This window comes from Lissotriton helveticus, chromosome 12 (assembly GCF_964261635.1).
Source record: "Lissotriton helveticus chromosome 12, aLisHel1.1, whole genome shotgun sequence".
Taxonomy (NCBI): Eukaryota; Metazoa; Chordata; class Amphibia; order Caudata; family Salamandridae; genus Lissotriton; species Lissotriton helveticus.
The window spans coordinates 832,427,216-832,445,330 of NC_136073.1; the positions used below are offsets into that span (position 1 = coordinate 832,427,216).

General features: G+C 43.7%; 1 long non-coding RNA gene across 3 annotated transcripts in view; it reads right to left on the bottom strand.

Annotated features, from left to right (window-relative positions):
• The window catches only part of LOC144798474 (uncharacterized), a 281,744-nt gene that overhangs the window by 129,433 nt on the left and 134,196 nt on the right, over nt 1-18,115 (bottom strand). For 2 of the 3 annotated variants that reach the window (XR_013603547.1, XR_013603546.1), the window contains exon 3: nt 7,770-7,995. This is a non-coding gene — a long non-coding RNA (uncharacterized LOC144798474). Of the gene's footprint in view, nt 1-6,142; nt 6,268-7,769; nt 7,996-18,115 lie in introns of those variants that run through there. The other variant, XR_013603548.1, reaches the window with a different exon arrangement.

Genomic DNA, 18,115 nt, shown 5'->3' on the forward strand with positions numbered 1-18,115 from the left:
CCAAACTACTCATACAAGAGGTGTCGCGATTATCTTTAAAAGGGGAGTTAAAGCTAAGTTAATCTCACAGGCTGTAGACTCTTCAGGCAGATGGGCCATAGCTTCGGTTCTAATGGCTGGCTTTTTAGTTACAATAGTCGGCTATTATGGTCCGAATCAGGATGACCCCTCTTCATTGGAATCAATTTTCTTGCAGTTACTCTCCATTTCTGGACCTATAATTTTAGCCGGCGACTTTAACATTGTGTTGGACCCCATCTTGGACAAGTCCCCGAATAATCGATCCTTGGTTTTGTCTAAAACTAGATCTTTTTTACTAGATGCTATGAGACAGCACGGGTTTGTGGATGTCTGGCGACAAAGGTCGGGCAATCAACTGGGGGTTTCCTATAGAAATTTCAAATATCACCATAAGTCAAGGATTGACTATATTCTGATTACTCAAAGATTGGTTGATTCTGTCAAAACAGTAGAATATACTCCTTCGCATCTCTCAGACCATTCTGCGGTTAAATTGGTGTTAGGTTTTTGTAGTAAAAAACCCCGACTACGTGGTCCTTTGATCGCTCTTTCCTCACTAATGAGGAGGATATCTTGTATCTAAAGTCAGAGACTCACAACTTCTTTTTGTCTAATAATGGTACTGCCTCTAATAGAACTATTTGGGACTCGTTTAATGCAACGTTGAGAGGGCTGATTGTTTCTAAAGTTGCCTTTCGGAGGAAGAGCTATAACGAATTGATTTCCTCTTTAGAATCAGATATGGCTCGTGTTCAACATGAGATTGACCTTAACAGTATAGCCTCGAGGTCTATTTTAGATCCTCTTCATAATCAACTGCTGGCTCTGAAGGGAAGTTTGGCTTCGATTCTAAATCTGAGGGTCCAACAGAGATGGGAGGCCAGTAAGCTGGCTCACTTCGAATATGGTGAAGGCGCTGGTAAATTACTGGCTTGGAAGACCAAAGTAGATCAGGTCCGGAACAACATTGCATCTATTAAAGTAGGAAACATCAAGCTCTCTTCAGATGATGAAATTAGGAAGGCATTTAGGGAATTCTTTCAGGAAATATATCAAGAGGACAAAGTAATATTGGCTGAATCTGCTAAAAGTTGGTTGAATAAAATTACTCTGCCCTCTTTTTCTCCTGAACAATCCCAATATTTGGATAGACCCATTACAGAGAGTGAGGTGATATCTGCTATTAAGAGATCTAAGAAGGGGACGGCGTCGGGACCCGATGGCCTGCCAGCTGAGTTATACAAGATCTTGGACTCAGAGATTACTCCTTTCCTCACTAACCTGTTTAACCAAATACTTTTAGAAGGAATGTCCCCTCCATCATCTTGGGATAACGCCTCTATTACCCTCATTTCAAAACCGGGTAAGCCTAAGGAAGAGTGTGGGTCGTATAGGCCAATTTCCATTCTGAATGTGGACTACCAAATCTTTACCACAGTTCTATCTTCAAGACTGGCCGATATTGCACCTTCTGTCCTTCATTCGGATCAAAAGGGGTTCCTGAAGGGCAGACAATTATATGAATTGACTTATGATTTAATCGGAGCTATAGATATCGCAACATCCAATAATCTTCCATTGGCGGCCCTCACGCTAGACGCAACCAAGGCTTTCGACAGGGTTAATTGGGTGTACCTGTCGGAGGCCTTGGCCAAGTTTGGCGTCGGGGAGAGTTTCCGTAGGGCAATCAGCCTGTTGTACAGTAATCCCTCTGCATCTCTTCTCGTTAACGGTGATCTGTCGAGCCCTTTTTCTATCACTAGGGGAACCCGACAGGGGTGTCCGCTCTCCCCCTTGCTTTTCGACTTTTACATTGAGCCTTTTGCACAATATCTAAGGGAGGAGCCTTCCATCAAACCTTTCTATTATCAAGGCTGGAAGAGGAAGGTGGCATTATATGCCGACGACGTGCTTATCCTAACATCAGAAGCCGCTACGGCTCTTCCGGCTATCGTGAAACTGGCTCATGCTTTTGGACAAGTGTCTGGTTATTAAATTAACACAACCAAAACTGAAATGCTTGTTTGGAATGATGTGAACCCTCCAACAGAACTCCTACTGGGCGATTCAATGCGATATCTAGGTTTGACAATAGTAAAAGATATTAATAAATTAGTCCAAGTTAATTTGTCCACAGTATTTAAAGATTGCCGCAAGCTTCTCCAATCTTGGTCACACCTCCCTTTGTCATTAATAGGTAGGGTCAATCTTATCAAAATGTCTATTCTTCCAAAAATTTCGTTTTTATTTAATACCATTCCTTTATATTTCGATCCAAAAATCCTAGCCAAATTTCAATCAAATATCTCATCTTTTATCTGGAACAATCATCTTCCACGGATCGCCTGGAAAAAACTAAGACGGCGACGTGATAAGGGTGGTTTGACAGCCCCGGTTCTAAAATTGTACGCTTGGGTCTTTCAATTATCCCACTCACGAATGCTATTGAAGGGTCCCGTGGCCTCGGGGGTGGGTCTGATGTATGCAGCTATGTTGGAGGGGGAAAAAATTAACCATTCTAGTTTTCTTTTTAAGTTTGGAAATCCTAAGTTTAAAAAAAAAATTAAACTGAAGACTCTACAAGGTTTTGCTAGAACCTGGGCTGAAATTATGAATTGCATAAAAGTAAATTATTTTTGTGAGAAAACTCCACTGTGGGACTTGCCAGAAAATCCTGCCTGGCTTGATGACACCTTAGCAGGCGTGGAAGTATGGGGTGACCTCTTTTATGAGGGAGATCTATTTTCGTGGGAACATATGCAAGCCAAGGTTGGCCCTAATCTCTCCCGCTTTAAATATATACAGATTCACAGTTGGACGGTAGCTTATAAAGCATCTCCTGCCAATAAGAATAAGTTTAATCTTGGAGGACACAGCCCATTTATTACTGACTTACTAAATAGAGGCCCAGCAAAGAAAGAAATATCTAAATGGTATAATTTTATTCTGGAGGAGTCAGATGGAGACTTTGTTTTGCCAGACTCATTATGGGGTGCTGTTATGACGGATTTGGACTTACAAAATCTTTGGAAGTCCTCCTTCGAGCTTTTGTGGAGTATTGTCAAGCCGTCCTGGCTTCGCAGAAATCAAATTTTTACCCTGCATAGGGCGTATTATTCCCCTTTAAGACTTTCTAAATTCACAGCAGGCCAGTCAGTGTCTTGTACTAAATGTGGTTTGATTGCTGCCTCGGATACACATATGTTTTTTGAATGTCCGGAATTAACTACATTCTGGCAGGATATCAGCAATTCCCTTACAGAATATTTAGGAAGACCTGTCATAATGGATTTGTCTTTAATAATATTTGGAGTCTTAGAAGGTGTACAATATCCACTCAGGTGTTTAATTTTTTATTCCATCCTGCTCGCAAGAAGAGAGATCTGCAGGAAATGGAAAGACCCTCTACCTCCCTCCTTTAGAGATTGGCAAATCTCAGTACTGCAGACCTCAGTCACTGATCTGGCTAGAGCTGGCAATTACAGAAAAAGGGCCTTTTGGCATTTATTTTCATGGCTTCAGTGATTCACTCGGGTTTTTTTTTGTTTTTTTTTCCCCCGAGTCCAATGATTGATTTCCTAAGGTACTTTTATAATTTGTACCAATGGAACAGCCGTTATCCGGTTCATGCCGGCCCCCACCTGGCTGTTAAAATTACCCCAAGATTCGCCATAGATTGGCGAATTAAGGACTCAGTGACTCTTTGGAATACGGTGGAAAGCTGAGGGAGTGGTGGCCCCTATAAGATTTGTATCCCTTCCAGTTTTTCAGATAAACTGAGACATCTATTTCCCGTTAATTCCTTTGGTACTTTGTCTATATGGTGGTTATGAGGACAAAGAAAAAAGAAAAAAAAACACTAAACAACAGTAATAACATCCAAAATAACATCAATAGTAAAATGTACAATAGTAACATAATAAACACTAATAAAAATAATAATAAACATAAACGTAATAAAATCAATGACAACAAACAATAACAATAGGCAGAAATACCAGCAATAACAACAACAATAATAAAATATGTGACAGTAAGAACAAAAAAAAGAATAATAATATCAATTAACAGTAGTAGTAATAATAATAATAGAAACAACAACTACAATAATAATAATAATAAACACCAGCTATAATAGCAATAACAACAAATATCAACAACAATAATAATAAACATAAACATCAGCAACAAAAATAGTAATAAAAACTAGATTGTTTGTGAAGCTGCAGCTAAACTGTAGATTTAGGATTAAACCTCAGATTTCCATTCCCCATCTTCTATATGACAGCACACACCATACCACAGAGCTTTGGGGTGCATTCCTCTGCTCACGTCAATGCATATGTTTTTAGTATTCCGGTGCTCTCTTAAATTTCAGGGGAACATTACACTATCCTTAATCTGATTTAATTCACCTCCTTTCATTTTCCATACTGAATGTGCAGTTAAAAATGAAAAACCCAAACCTTCTGGAGTGAGTGGAGCTGGCGTGGGTTTCCCTTTGGCAGTTGAGTCGCTAAAAGGCCTCACGACTTTCTCAGATTTTGGTTTACTTTAAAAAAAATATTTGTACAAAATCCTGTGGTGAGGTATCGGGTTCTGCTATCGGGTCGCATCTGCTGGGGTTTAAATGATAACTGTTTAGGAAACGGAGTGTTGTAGCTGCTTGAGTGTATATCAAAATGTGTTACGTCTTAGACTGTTGAGATAACACAACTGGTTATTTAACAAACTAGTGTGGGCTGCATCACAAAACATTTTTGACTGATGCCATTAATGTAGTGCTAGCTTTGAACACCTTTATCACCATATTATGAAAACAGGATTCCGGAGGTATAGTGTGTGACAAGAACATTTGGGCACATTTGCTGTGCGGCATTTTGTTGTGCCTGTGATTTGTTCTGATGTTTTTTATCTTGCTGTGTTTTCATGCTGCGTTATTAAAATTTTATTTTGTTTTGCTGTACAGCAATTTTTGTGTTGTGTTCTATTTTGACTACTTTATTGGGATGTGCCATGTTATGTTTTAATTGTGGTGTTATGTTGCCTTGAGTATGTCATTGTGTTGTGTTAAGTTGTTTACTTTTTATGTCAGTAAATGCACCTATATTTCAAGCCAAAAGCCACGCACACATTAAAAACTCCTATTAAAAGCAACCAATTACCATTTTCGACTGCGTTAAATTAGAACGTCAACCACTTAAGACACCCATCATCCCAAAAAGATTGCTATCACACTCACCCACTTTATGTGATATGCCATGGGTGTCCAGCTGTGATCCAAGAAGGAGAAGCAGGAACAGATGTTCATGGTATCCACTGATTATTTAAATGTATTCCATTTATATTAATGTGATGCAAATGTATATCTTCTCTATAATCAGTAAGACTGGCATGACTCCCCCCCCCCCCTTTCGTGTTCAAATGCTGCATTCTTTCCTATATAGTCACTGCTTTATTCGTTCTGGTGGTTGCAGGTAGTGGGCATCAGAAATCATTTTTAGAACTGGGACTTATTTTTTGACTACAGTCCTGCACGTAGAAGAAGAGGGAGAAATGTAGAAAACAGTGGAAGGAGGAAGATTGTAAAAGAGTGACAAAAAGAGCAAGAAGAAATGGAAAAGAACCTGCAAGAGTGAGATAAACAGAAAGGAAACATAGGGCGGTGCATGAATGAAACATGAGTTGGAATCAAGACAAGGCAGCCTTTGTATTTAGCAACCCCAACATTTGTCTGTGCAGCTGGTGGGCTCCTAACAGAAACATAGGATGATTTCATGTTTTTAAATTAGGCATTGTGTATCATTACATTTTCACCCAGAACACCCCACGCTTTCTGCGGTTAGCTGTGTAGCCTGGGGGACGGTTTTTCACAAGTCCACAGCATATCTTTCTGGATGCCAGTATCATTATTCCGGACCTCACATTTTGTCATATTTTGCGAGGTGTTCCACATTTGGGCCTCAGTTGGGTTTTCCAGTTTGGTATAGACTAAAGGCTTTGCATACAAAATTCTTTAAATGAGGTGCCCAACATAGGTCCTTGAGAGCTGAACCTGTGCCATATTTTCAGGATAATACCCAACAATATAATTGAATTTAATAATTTATCTAATGTTGATTTCTTGAAACCCTGACATGAATCCAGTCTTTAGGGCTAACGTCAGACACCCCTGGGTCTCAATCAGGCCAGCGGCAGAATGTGAAATGGTTTATCAAGGTGTGGCACCTGGAGGAATGTATTTATCTACAAAAGATTAAGAACAATTTGATCAAAACATCTTTTGTCAGCTGTTCAGATCCCAAGATTCGAAATATATAATGCAGACAGTAAAAATTCAATATGCTTAATATGGATTATACAATGAATGTGCATAATATACATTAAATATGCATAAATGCCATAATTCTATAGAAACATATTTATAGCTTGTGCACTTTGATGATAAATTGTAATCTAGCACATGTTATTTGTATTTTCTTATTAAAGTTCAGGATGCCAACAAAATGCTAAGAGACCAGGGCTCCCATTAGGATGGCGGGCGGACTTTGCCCGCCCGCCATCCCATCGTGGAAAGGGACCGCCCGCCATAAGGGCGGGGGTCACGTGGGGGAAATTAGGAGGCGCCCGCCACAGTGGCGGGCGCATCCTGTATTTTTAACATTGCGGCGGGCGGTGCTGAATGTACCGCCCGCCACCGCCCGCCGCAATGCTAAGAATACATATACCATGCCGTGCCTGCCACGTTGTTATTTGAAATGCAGGGGGGTACCATAGGTACCCCACATGTGCACCCCCCACCCGGAGTCCCTGGGGGCCCGCAACGGGCTCCCAGGGCCCCCACGGAAAGGCATTGAAAAATACCCATGCTAATATGGCTGGCGGTGTCTGATAGACACCGCCACCATATAGAAACCTTTTCCGCCCGGTCGCAAGGCGACCAGGCCGGAAAGGCGGCGGACGGTCTTTCCATCCGCCGCGGACCCCCCTCCATGATAATATGGGAGTGGTCATTCCGGCACGGATGGTGGGCGGATCGCCCCATCCAGGCCGGCAGTGGCTACCGCCGGCCTGGCGGGGGCGATCCGCCCACCATCCTAATGGGGCCCTGGGACTGGATAATCAAATCCAACCTGATATACTGAAGAAAAACACTTGAGGCTGGGTATCACAGGTTGGAGGTGAAATGTGCAAAATATAGGGCTTTAGTAAGAAGAATTTTTCTATTAATCGGTGTGACATACTCTTGTAGTACTCCTGACTTAGTCCAGATCTCTCATGTTTCCCATTTCCATGCATAAGTAGCTAATTTAATCCAGGGATGTTCTTTGATTTTTGGTACTTGTATTCTTAGTTTTATAGGCAAACATGACTACTAATCCCAACATGCATTGGAAAAAAATACAAGACTGGATAAGTTACTTGTGCAAGAAACTGGGTAACTGGAGATGGCTGTTACTACTGAATTCTAGGAGTAAGCCAGGAGTTACTTTAGAATCCTGTAGTAAACCAGGAGTACTACAGGAATAAGCTACAAGAACTCATAACAAAGTTTGGTGGAATCATTCCAGAGATTTTAAACATTAGAGTAACCATGTTCTGTTCTCAGTCAAGGCTTTTAAGTTGTTGTTCAGCTGAGGGCGTCAGTTGACGAATTTAAGCCCGGGGCTAGGAAAATAAGAACCGGTGCAGCCCATTAAACATTGCACAGTGGTACAATCCTGTTTTAATGACAGCCTTTCACGCACCTGCATTGAGGTGTAGTTGATGCATTCATGGTTTGAAGAAAAGTAGCAGCTGAAACTCATTAATCAAGTGAACCTCTGGTATCTCATTCCGCGCCTTCATCCATCTCTCTGATCCAGCCATCAACACCTCAGTCTTTTCTTACTTTCCTTTGAAGTGGGTGTGCTCAGATGACGCGTGGCAACCGCTGGCGTTCTGACAGGGTTGAGATAGCTCACCGGTCCTGTTCTGGAGGTGAGAGAGATTGGTTTTATTAAGTGTAATAATAGTAGGTGCAGGAGTACATAGTTTGTCTTAGAAGTCCATCGCCGATGATGCTGAAAACTCGGACTGCTGAACATCAAAACAGGCCAATCTTAAATCCACCCCATACCCAGTGGCGGCTCGCCGAGGGAGTGCTGCAGGGTGGTGCGGTGGGAGAGGGACAGAGGGGGGGGTAGTGGACCAGGGCCGGACTGGCATTTACGGGCACCGGGCATTTCCCCGGTGGGCTAGAGGGGTGGGGGCCGGTTTTGTGGCCGCAGGGGGCCGCTTTTCTTACGGAGTGCCGGTTTTGTAGCAGCGCTGCAATATCGGCCCTCTGTAAGAAAAGCGGTAGCAGTGCTTTGCGGGTAACAACTCCCTCCCCTCCAGTTACCAGGGCTGGTGGAGAAGCAACCTGCCAGGGCTGGTTGCTGGTCTCAGTCCGGCCCTGTAGTGGACTCAGGCATATGACGGACAGGAGTACGGTAAGTAATTAAATAAATAAAACTATTTACCTTGCGCTCGCTGCATCGCCAACTCGGCGATGCTGCGAGCACGAGGTTAATAGATTTATTTATTTAATTACTTACCTTACTCCTATCCGTCGTATTTCCAAGTCCACTAACTCCCCCACCCTGCCCCTTCCCCGCCCCACCACCCCGCAGCATTCCCTCCGCGAGCCGCCACTGCTCATGCCTCTTTCTTCTACCACCCCACACTTCTTGTATCTCACTATTTCTGGTTATTTTCCATGCCTATTTTCTTTCTTGCTCTAAACGATGATGAAAACAAGTTCTGAGGCTGCAACATGAACAGGTGTGCTGAATCAGAGCATGGGCACGTGCCTGCTTTTTGGGGTTTGCAGTGTCTTAATCAGAATTACTCCTAGTTAATATATGAACTTTAGATAGCACAAGTCTGGATCAGAGAGATGCAATCCCTATTCAGTGTCTCTGACTTTTATTTCTGCATTTCATGTATTCTTTCTGAGAAATTCTGTTTATTAACTTAAACACCCCAAATACAAAAAAAATAAAAGTGCTCGGCTGTGCATTGAGCCAGGGCAGGTCTTCATGATACGATGCCAGGGCACCAGAAGTGACTGCTGGTGCCTCCCCAATCCACAACCACAGCCACAAATTAAGCACTGCAATTTGAATTTTGTGGCTTCACCTGTGGCTCCCATCCACACTGAATATTCGATAGTGGCCAAAACTCTAAAGAAGCACAGCAGGGAAGAAGCATGGAGACCCAGAAAGAACTATGATTCTTTAAAATGAATGAAATTGAAATTTATGGCGTGGGCCTTGTGGATTGGCAAAAAAACTACAACAGTTATTGCATATAAGATCACTGAAAGAATATGTTTTTTTTGGCCGCAGAGCAAGGGTGCTCATACATCTGTTCTTACATTAATCTGTCACTGTGAAGTTTGTGGGAGAGTGTGACTCAGCATTCACTGGGTGTGAGACTTTTCTTACTGGGAAGTGAGACTGTGGCAATCTGGGAGGTCACCTGGAGGGATACGCTGAGGTCACTAGAATTCGAAGAGGCTTGGTTCTATTTGGAAAAAATGTACTGTAGTATTAAGAGAGAAACTGCTATTTAGGGTGAGCTATGGCATTTTTAAGAAATGACAATAATGCTGTTTCAACACTGATGTCCAAACAAGGGGCCTTCATCTGGGCTGGAGAGACCTAGACCAGTAAAATAGTACATAAACACACATATTTGTGTCCTGAAGAGTCAATGCTGAGTAGTGATCCAGAGTGGATAATTTGCAGCTTTGTGTAGTTTCTGTGGCACTCATCGCCATCTCTTTGGCTAGAGTTGTACCTGCTTCCTTCCTCAGGCATAGGCCTTGAGCAGTGTCATAAACAGTTCCTCCACTGCAGGAAGCATACAGACAAGTGTGTTTAATAAGTCTTTTCTAGAATAAAAATAATATGTACATTTTAAACTCAAGCAAGAGAGCGGTATGTTTTTAACAGATAGAACTCATTATTTTTGAGAAGATGGATAGAATATCTGAAAATGTTATTATTATCAGTATTTGGTGTATCAGAAACAAACCTGAATAGACTAGGTCTTATTTTAAGGCAAAAAGCAAACAAAAACAAGCATTTGCAATGCAGTAGGTCTCGCATTAATTAAGTTTGAGCTATTGGCATTGCTAAATATTGCAACGCCAATTGCAACAAAAGTCTATTAATTGTAGGCAAAAAAAATGTATATTTATTTTCGTAGCAATGGTGGCATGCTGCGCTTTAGATAAATATGTTTAAAAGTAAAGTGCGCCATACTGCGATTGCTACAATAGGTAATTGTGGATGCGTTAACAATTGATGTTTGCACTGATGGCTGGTGGTGGGTGTGCCTTGTGTAAGAATGCACTGCTGGCTGGTGGTGTGTGTGCCTGGTGGAAGCATGCACTGGCGGCTGGTGGTGTGTGTGCCTGTTGAAAGCGCGCACTGACGAATGGTGGTGTGTGCCTGGTGAAAGCGTGCACTGACGGCTGGTGGTGTCTGTGTGCCTGGTGAAAGCGGGCACTGATGGCTGGTGGTGTGTGTGTGCCTGGTGAAAGCGTGCACTGACGGCTGGTGGTGTGTGTGTGTCTGGTGAAAGCGTGCACTGACGGCTGGTGGTGTGTGTGTGCCTGGTGAAAGTGTGCACTGATGGCTTTTGGTGTGTGCCTGGTGGAAGCAGGCACTGACGGCTGGTGGTGTTTGTGCCCGGTGAAAGCGTGAACTGACGACTGATGGTGTCTGTGTCTGGTGAAAGTGTGCACTGACGGTGTGGTTGTGTGTGTGTGGTTGTGGTTTTGTGTTTGTGAGTGTGTGTGGTTGTGTGTGTGGTTGTGTGTGTGTGGGTGCTTGTGGTTGTGTGTGGGTGCTTGTGGTTGTGTGTGGTTGTGGTTGTGTGTGTGTGTGGTTGTGTGTGTGTGGTTGTGTGTGTGTGGTTGTGTGTGTGTGGTTGTGTGTGTGTGGTTGTGTGTGTGTGGTTGTGTGTGTGTGGTTGTGTGTGTGTGGTTGTGTGTGTGTGGTAGTGTGTGTGTGTGTGTGTGGGTGCTTGTGGTGTGTGTGTCTGTGTTGTGTGTGGTTGTGTGTGTGGTTTTGTGTGTGTGGTTGTGTGTGTGGTTGTGTGTGTGGTTGTGTGTGTGGTTGTGTGTGTGTGGTTGTGTGGTTGTGTGTGTGTGGGTGTGTGTGGGTGTGTTGTGTGTGGCTGTGTGTGTGTGTGGTTGTGTGTGTGGTTGTGTGTGTGGTTGTGTGTGGGTTTGTGTGTGTGGTTGTGTGTGGGTTTGTGTGTGTGGTTGTGTGTGGGTTTGTGTGTGTGGTTGTGTGTGTGTGTATGTGTGGTTGTGTGTGGTTGTGTGTGTGTGTGGTTTTGTGTGTGTGGTTGTGTGTGTGTGGTTGTGGTTTTGTGTGTGTTGTTGTGGTTGTGTGTGTGGTTGTGTGTGTGGTTGTGTGTGGTTGTGTGTGTGGTTGTGTGTGTAGGTGTGTGTGTGCCTTCTCTAAGAATGCACTGCTGGCTGGTGGTGTGTGTGCCTGGTGGAAGCGTGCACTGATGGCTGGTGGTGTGTGCCTGGTGAAAGCGGGCACTGACGGCTGGTGGTGTGTGTGTGTGCCTGGTGAAAGCATGCACTGACGGCTGGTGGTGTGTGTGTGCCTGGTGAAAGTGTGCACTGATGGCTGGTGGTGTGTGCCTGGTGGAAGCAGGCACTGACGGCTGGTGGTGTTTGTGCCCGGTGAAAGCGTGAAATGACGACTGATGGTGTCTGTGCCTGGTGAAAGTGTGCACTGACGGTGTGGTTGTGTGTGTGGTTGTGTGTGTGTGGGTGCTTGTGGTTGTGTGTGTGTGTGGTTGTGTATGTGTGTGGTTGTGTATGTGTGTGGTTGTGTGTGTGTGTGGTTGTGTGTGTGTGTGGTTGTGTGTGTGTGTGTGGTTGTGTGTGCGTGGTTGTGTGTGTGTGCGTGGTTGTGTGTGTGTGTGGTTGTGTTTGTGTGTGTGGTTGTGTTTGTGTGTGTGGTTGTGGTTTTGTGTGTGTGATTGTGTGTGTGGTTGTGTGTGGTTATGGTTTTGTGTGTGTGGTTGTGTGTGTGGTTGTGTGTGTTTGTGTGGTTGTGTGTGTGTGGTTGGGCATGTGGTTGTGCGTGTGGTTGTGCGTGTGGTTGTGGTTGTGTGTGTGTGTAGGTGTGTGTGTGGTTGTGTGGTTGTTGTGTGTGCTTAGTGTAGTGACCTAAGGGCAGTGGCATGGTGTGTAATGTAGTGGTGAGTTGTGATATGATGTCTGTTGGTGGGATGTATGTGTGTAGTATGTTTTGCTTGTGTGTATGTTGGTGGTATATGTAAGTTTACATCCCCATAAAAACAATTGTAATGATATTAATTATGTGTGTAGTGTGATGCGATTAGTGTCTTTTGTAATGTTTTTTTTAAATCAAATACATTGTTTTGTTAGTTGTGTGTTATTTTTCCTGTATGGCTATGTAAAGGCTTTATTTGAATGCAATTATAATTTTAAAATGTCTGCAAAAAAGCTCCAACAGAGTGTGCGGGAGCCTCTAAAGTGTTTCCAGATATCAGGTTGTATGACAGAATCAGCCATCACTATCTCACATTGAGCATAACACATTGTAAGAGAAACCATAATTTTCTTATTGCACATACAACGCATGGCCATGTTCTGCAACAGCTTCATGATCACAGAGAGGGAAAAAGCTCTATCTAGCTTCGACTGCCCATCCTGCCTCATAGGTCTCTTGGTCATCAAGCCTTGCTGGGTTGCTTGTATGCCACATTCCCACTTTCATCACCCCAGAAGGACTCTTTTCTATTATGACCACTCCAGCTAAAAGACTTGTGAGAAAAAGAGTGAGTGGGGCGTCATGCAAGCCGAGGGAGGAAGCCGTTGTGAGAGCAACAAACATCCAGAGAAATGGTTCACACAAAAGAGCTCAGAGAACTATGGAACAGTCTGCAGAGCCGGGCGAAGGAGAGAGTAAATGATAGCGAGAGAGAGAGAGAGAGAGAGAGCGCGAGGGTCTGAACTGAAGAAGAGAGGGAGACCATTGGCAAGAGAGAGAGAGAGGGTTAATGAGATGGGTGGAGAGAGATCGAAAGGGAGATAGGTTGAGGAACAGGTTTAGAGAGGCAGAGACAATCAGAGAGTGATGGAAAGAGAGAACGCATGAAATTGGGGAGGGAAGACGAGGGAATGTGAGGCAGGGAATGCTAGAGTGAGAGACAATGCGTCATAGACAGCGAGAGAACGATAGGAAAGGTAAGGAGGGGAAGAGACAAAGAGCGAAGTAGAGGGCGAGAAAGTTTGGAGTGGGAGAGAGAAAGTGATTCCACTGACGGAGACTACAGTCACCAAAAGTCATCCCGCAGCGCTTGGCTCGCCTCGTTCCGCCCTGAGATGCGCATGCGTACCCCTGTCCGACGGCTATCAATGCCTGCACTTGCAGTGTTAGTTTCGGCTGCGCCGTTGCCTCTGCGCTGCTTTGCAAAATACGGCCGGTGAAAGCGCACCGAGAATGTTGTATCGACCGAAAGCATTGAGCCGCTTATAGTTCCTGAGGCAGATCGGGGACGGGAGAACAGCTGTGGATGTGAACTCAACTCAATCGCCGACATTTCGAAGTAACCCAGAAGTCCCCATTACATGAAGATACAGTTGTTAGCTTCATTTCTAGCGCTTGGAAGTATCCCCGGATGTGACCTGCATTTTCCTCAGCCTGCCGTATCCGCGGATGTTTTTTTTTCTTCCACCACATTGAAGTAACCGCTGGATGTAAACTGTGCCCCCAGCAGATCGGGATACTTAAGTACAGCTGTTGCCCACTCTTGGTGGCAAAGCTGTCCGACAGGTCCTGCTGAAACCATGACCGGGATGCAGCTGAACTGGACTCGAGAAAAAAAGGAAGTCAGGCATCCTTGCCCGTGACATGGACGGGTCCTGTGACATGGCCGGAAGAGGCCGGTGTTGCTCGTTCATGCGGGGCTCCCATCATGGAGGGAGAACCCCGCGGTAGCGTGAAAATCCACAGAAGTGCCCCGCGTGTGGAGATGCGCCGAAGAAAAGGAGCGCAGCGAGGCGACGCGATAAAAGAGCACAGTGAGTGGAGGGAGGGATATGTGTGTCTGTGTGCATCTGTGTGTGCGCGCGTGTGTGTGCGTTTGAGCCCGTGAGTGGTGCTGGTGATGGGGGAGGGGTGTATGTGTGTGTGTGTGTGTGTGTGTGTGCGTGTCTGCCTGCCTGTGTGTGTGTATGCCTGCCTGCGTGTGTGTGTGTGTGTCTGTGTGCGTGCCTGCGTGTGTGTGTGTTTGCGGGGAATCTGAGGCAGGGGACGGGCACGGCGCTGGGCTGGGCGTGCGCGCCCACGAGGTGAAGTCGCGCTCGTGCCCGATCCCTGTCTCAGATTCCCAGGAGACGGCTGACTATAGTTCTCGAGCTAGACACAAGCTTCGCTTGTGTACTCTAGCTCGACCTAATGAGGGAAGTTTCTAATTTAAGTCCTTATTTATACAGGGTTCCGTTATTAAAAGATTGCCAGTTAGGTGCTTACTTTTACACCATGTTAAAGAACAGTAGATGTTTCAGTACCCAGGCTAATGTGCTGCATAGCTAGATACATATAAGGTCCCAAAGGTGAGACCGATTGCATTGCAAATGCTTGTTTTCTCTTGCCTGCAAGAACTGCAAGGCTGAACTCCAGTAATAATAAGAATTATGCCCCCCAAATGACACCATTAATGTTCTTCTCATTACAGTTAAATTATAAGTAGGATAGGCATATATCCAAAAACAAACACACTAATTTACTAAATTTTATTTCAGTGTAAATATTTTGTTCATATTTTGGTCATTCTGACAACTTGTGGTTCAACAGTCTTACCGGTAATTTTGTGGGGTAATTCAACAAAAAATATTTGATTGACTCTTTTTACTGTGGCTAACCCTAATAGGGCACAAGTGACCAGCCATGGCCCGTACAGGTAAGAGTGCTGGGGCGGTGGAGCCTGGTGAGGAGGGTGTTCGACGGACGATTACCTGGGCAAATTAATTATTCATTTAATTGTCCCTGGTCATCGTCAGTTGAAATTCCCCCACCTGAGGAATGACTAGAAATTAATGTAAAGAAACAAAAATAAAATTGAATTTGTCAAATTAATATTGACACTTAGGTTTCAGATACACTGAAGGTAGACGTTGTAAAGAAAGCAAAATAAAATAGTAAAGGATAACAGTTTAACAACTTATTTCAATGCCAACATTGTCAAAGACCTTTTAGAATACAAGAAAACACCCACCGAGCCAAATTCTATTGAATTGGATTTGGTTTTGCAGAATTGATAAAATTACCAGTATATAGAAGATAAAATCTGCAGCATAGGATTATCCAATATAGGTCACGGAGGGCTCAATTCATTTACAAAGATACAAGTGCACACATTTATTCTAATTGGAACTCATTATCAAATTCAGGAGTTATCCTGAAGAGGTGGAATGAATAGGGCTCTCCTGGAGATAGTTTTTGTACTCTTTAATAACCTTCCTGCTCTAAGCTTTACTGGGAGGTCTCTTTGCCCAAGAGACTGAGGCGCCGCACTTACTCAAGCCCATAAAGCCAAATATACTTTTAACGATCAGCTGTGATAATATTTTTTTATTTTCATGCCTTCGCTTGTTTTTCCTTTTTCTTGCACTCCTTATCCTGTGTTTCAGCAAATTATCACATTTATTATGGTTTCCCAGGGTGTATTCTCTTAAATTTTGTTAAAGTAAATCCACTTTTGCAGAAGGAAGGGCCTGTCAGCACCCTGCATCTGAGTGTTCCACCAGATGCTCAGTCGAGGAAGCGGCCAAAATAAGGCTAGTGTGATTTAGAATGCCCATGAGGCTAGATCCATATTTTGTATCCCAGTTTAAAGTGAGGATTGAGGGATTACTGACAAATCTGTGTGGTAAATTAACTTTTGATTATTTCAGCCAGAATAATATGTGAACTTTACATAGGTGAAATAAGATGTAGCTTTTTGTTCGGAATTTTGCTCCTAAACTTCGCTTTTAAGGAGTTGTGGTAATTTGCGGTGCTCGCTACTTCACAGACTTAGGAACCGTTCAGAAATGATATAGTTAACTTTCTTGAGCTGCATAAAAGATGCCATAAGTGGAGAAGTGTGGCTCACTGGTTAGAGGAGGTAGACCCTGAAGCAGAGGTCAGACCCGGGACCAGGGTTCAATTCCCGACGCGGCAGGGTATTGAGCCCAAAATGTCCACGGACTCGATAATTCTCGCTTCGGTGCCCATTCGAATCACGGGTTCACACTCTGCAACTCTGGGCAATAGCTTGCTTAATCTCCACTACGGCCCCCCTGCGGCGGGATGCCTGGCTTTCACCTTGGGGATGCCCAGGAGGGGTTATCTCACAGGGAAAAGCCAGGACGGGTTCCCAAAGCAAGCGCCTTGAGACCTTGCGGTGAAAAGGCGCTATATAAGAACCTTTGACATTGACATTGACATATAGTACCAATTTATGCATAATGACTAAATTACCCAGGAAGGCAATACATTTTTTTGGCACTTTGTGTAGCATTAATATCAGTGCAATAGTACATTTTAAAATCAGATTGATGGCACTTGTTGCTGTTTCTTTCATTGAACAGATTGTGAGCAATCAATGTTAAAATCAACAAATACGTGCTCTGCATGGCTGAGTCCTTGCCCCGAGCCTATTCAATCTATTTATGGCAGATATCAGTGAACACATGCAATCAGACAACTGCCATCCGCCGCATCTAGTCAAGGAGCCAATACCCTTCCTACAGTACGCAGATGATATCGTGGTACTGAGCCAAAGCTCAATCGGGCTACAAATAGCGATTAACAACTTAGTAACCTATCTAGACAGAGACAGCTTGGAAGTAAATAAAGGAAAAAACAAAGTTGAACGTCTTGCTGACCCAAAAAAAAACAAGTTTAAATGGCACATAAAAGGGGCTCCAATAGAAGAACAAGTGGCCTACAAATACCATGGTTTAAAACTAGGCCGAGGCTCAACACACAAGGAACATAAAGTGGACTTAAAGGCAAAAGCACAATTGTTAATCTTTGCGTACAAACTCCTGAATAAAAAAATGGGCTGCCCGAGCTATGTACATCTTCTAAAAGTAATGGCAGCACAAACCGTACCGACATTGTCATACGCCCTAGTAATTTGGTGCGGTAAAGAGGCGGAACTGCTAAATGATCTTCAGACAAGAGTTTACAAAGCTGTTTTTAATTTATCAAAGTCCGCCGCTCTAGCTCAGGTCTGACTGGAGTTCGGCCTTCAGAATCAGAAATTCCGGAGCATGAGCGGCTTCCTGAAACTATGCCACAAATTCCGTGCATCTGAGCAAGGATGAACAACATCTACTGGAAAGAAATCAAAAGCCTGATGGACCAAGACATACCATATTCATGCGGATTTACAACCGTCCTGGCAAAGCAACCATCAAACCACACAGTGTCGACTATGCGGCTTCGGTAATAAAACACTAATACACCTGCTGTGTGCTGGCCGAGCAGTCAAGGACATAAGGAGGGGGCTTTTAAAACCAATTTTTAACGAATTGAATATTCGCACTTGCAGGCAAGCAGTGATATGTTGGCTGGAAGGATCCTCAATTATCTTGGCTTGCCGGGGTGTCAAATACCTAGCAAAGGTAAGGAACTTTTTAATGCAAGCCGATCTAGAGGCCACAAATAAAGCACGATCAAGGACGGCAGGTGGGTTGCATATATGACAAAGATAAATTGGACATTACATCTCGAACAGGATCTAGCTGAAATTAATCCAGGATTTTTACAGACACTGCGCAATTCTGAAAGCTTTTTACGAGACCCCGCACAGATCATTTTAAACTGTTAGATTACATTTTAGATCTATCATAATGTTGTTTCAGATTTTAAAATCTTGGTAACCATGGCCCTGAAAAGAAGAATTTAACGTAAGATTAAGTTTAAAATGTTCTTTTAAAAATGTACATTGTAACGATTTTAAGTAATCAAATACAATAAACTATTTGACTTGACGTGCTCTGCGTGATAACTCGGTA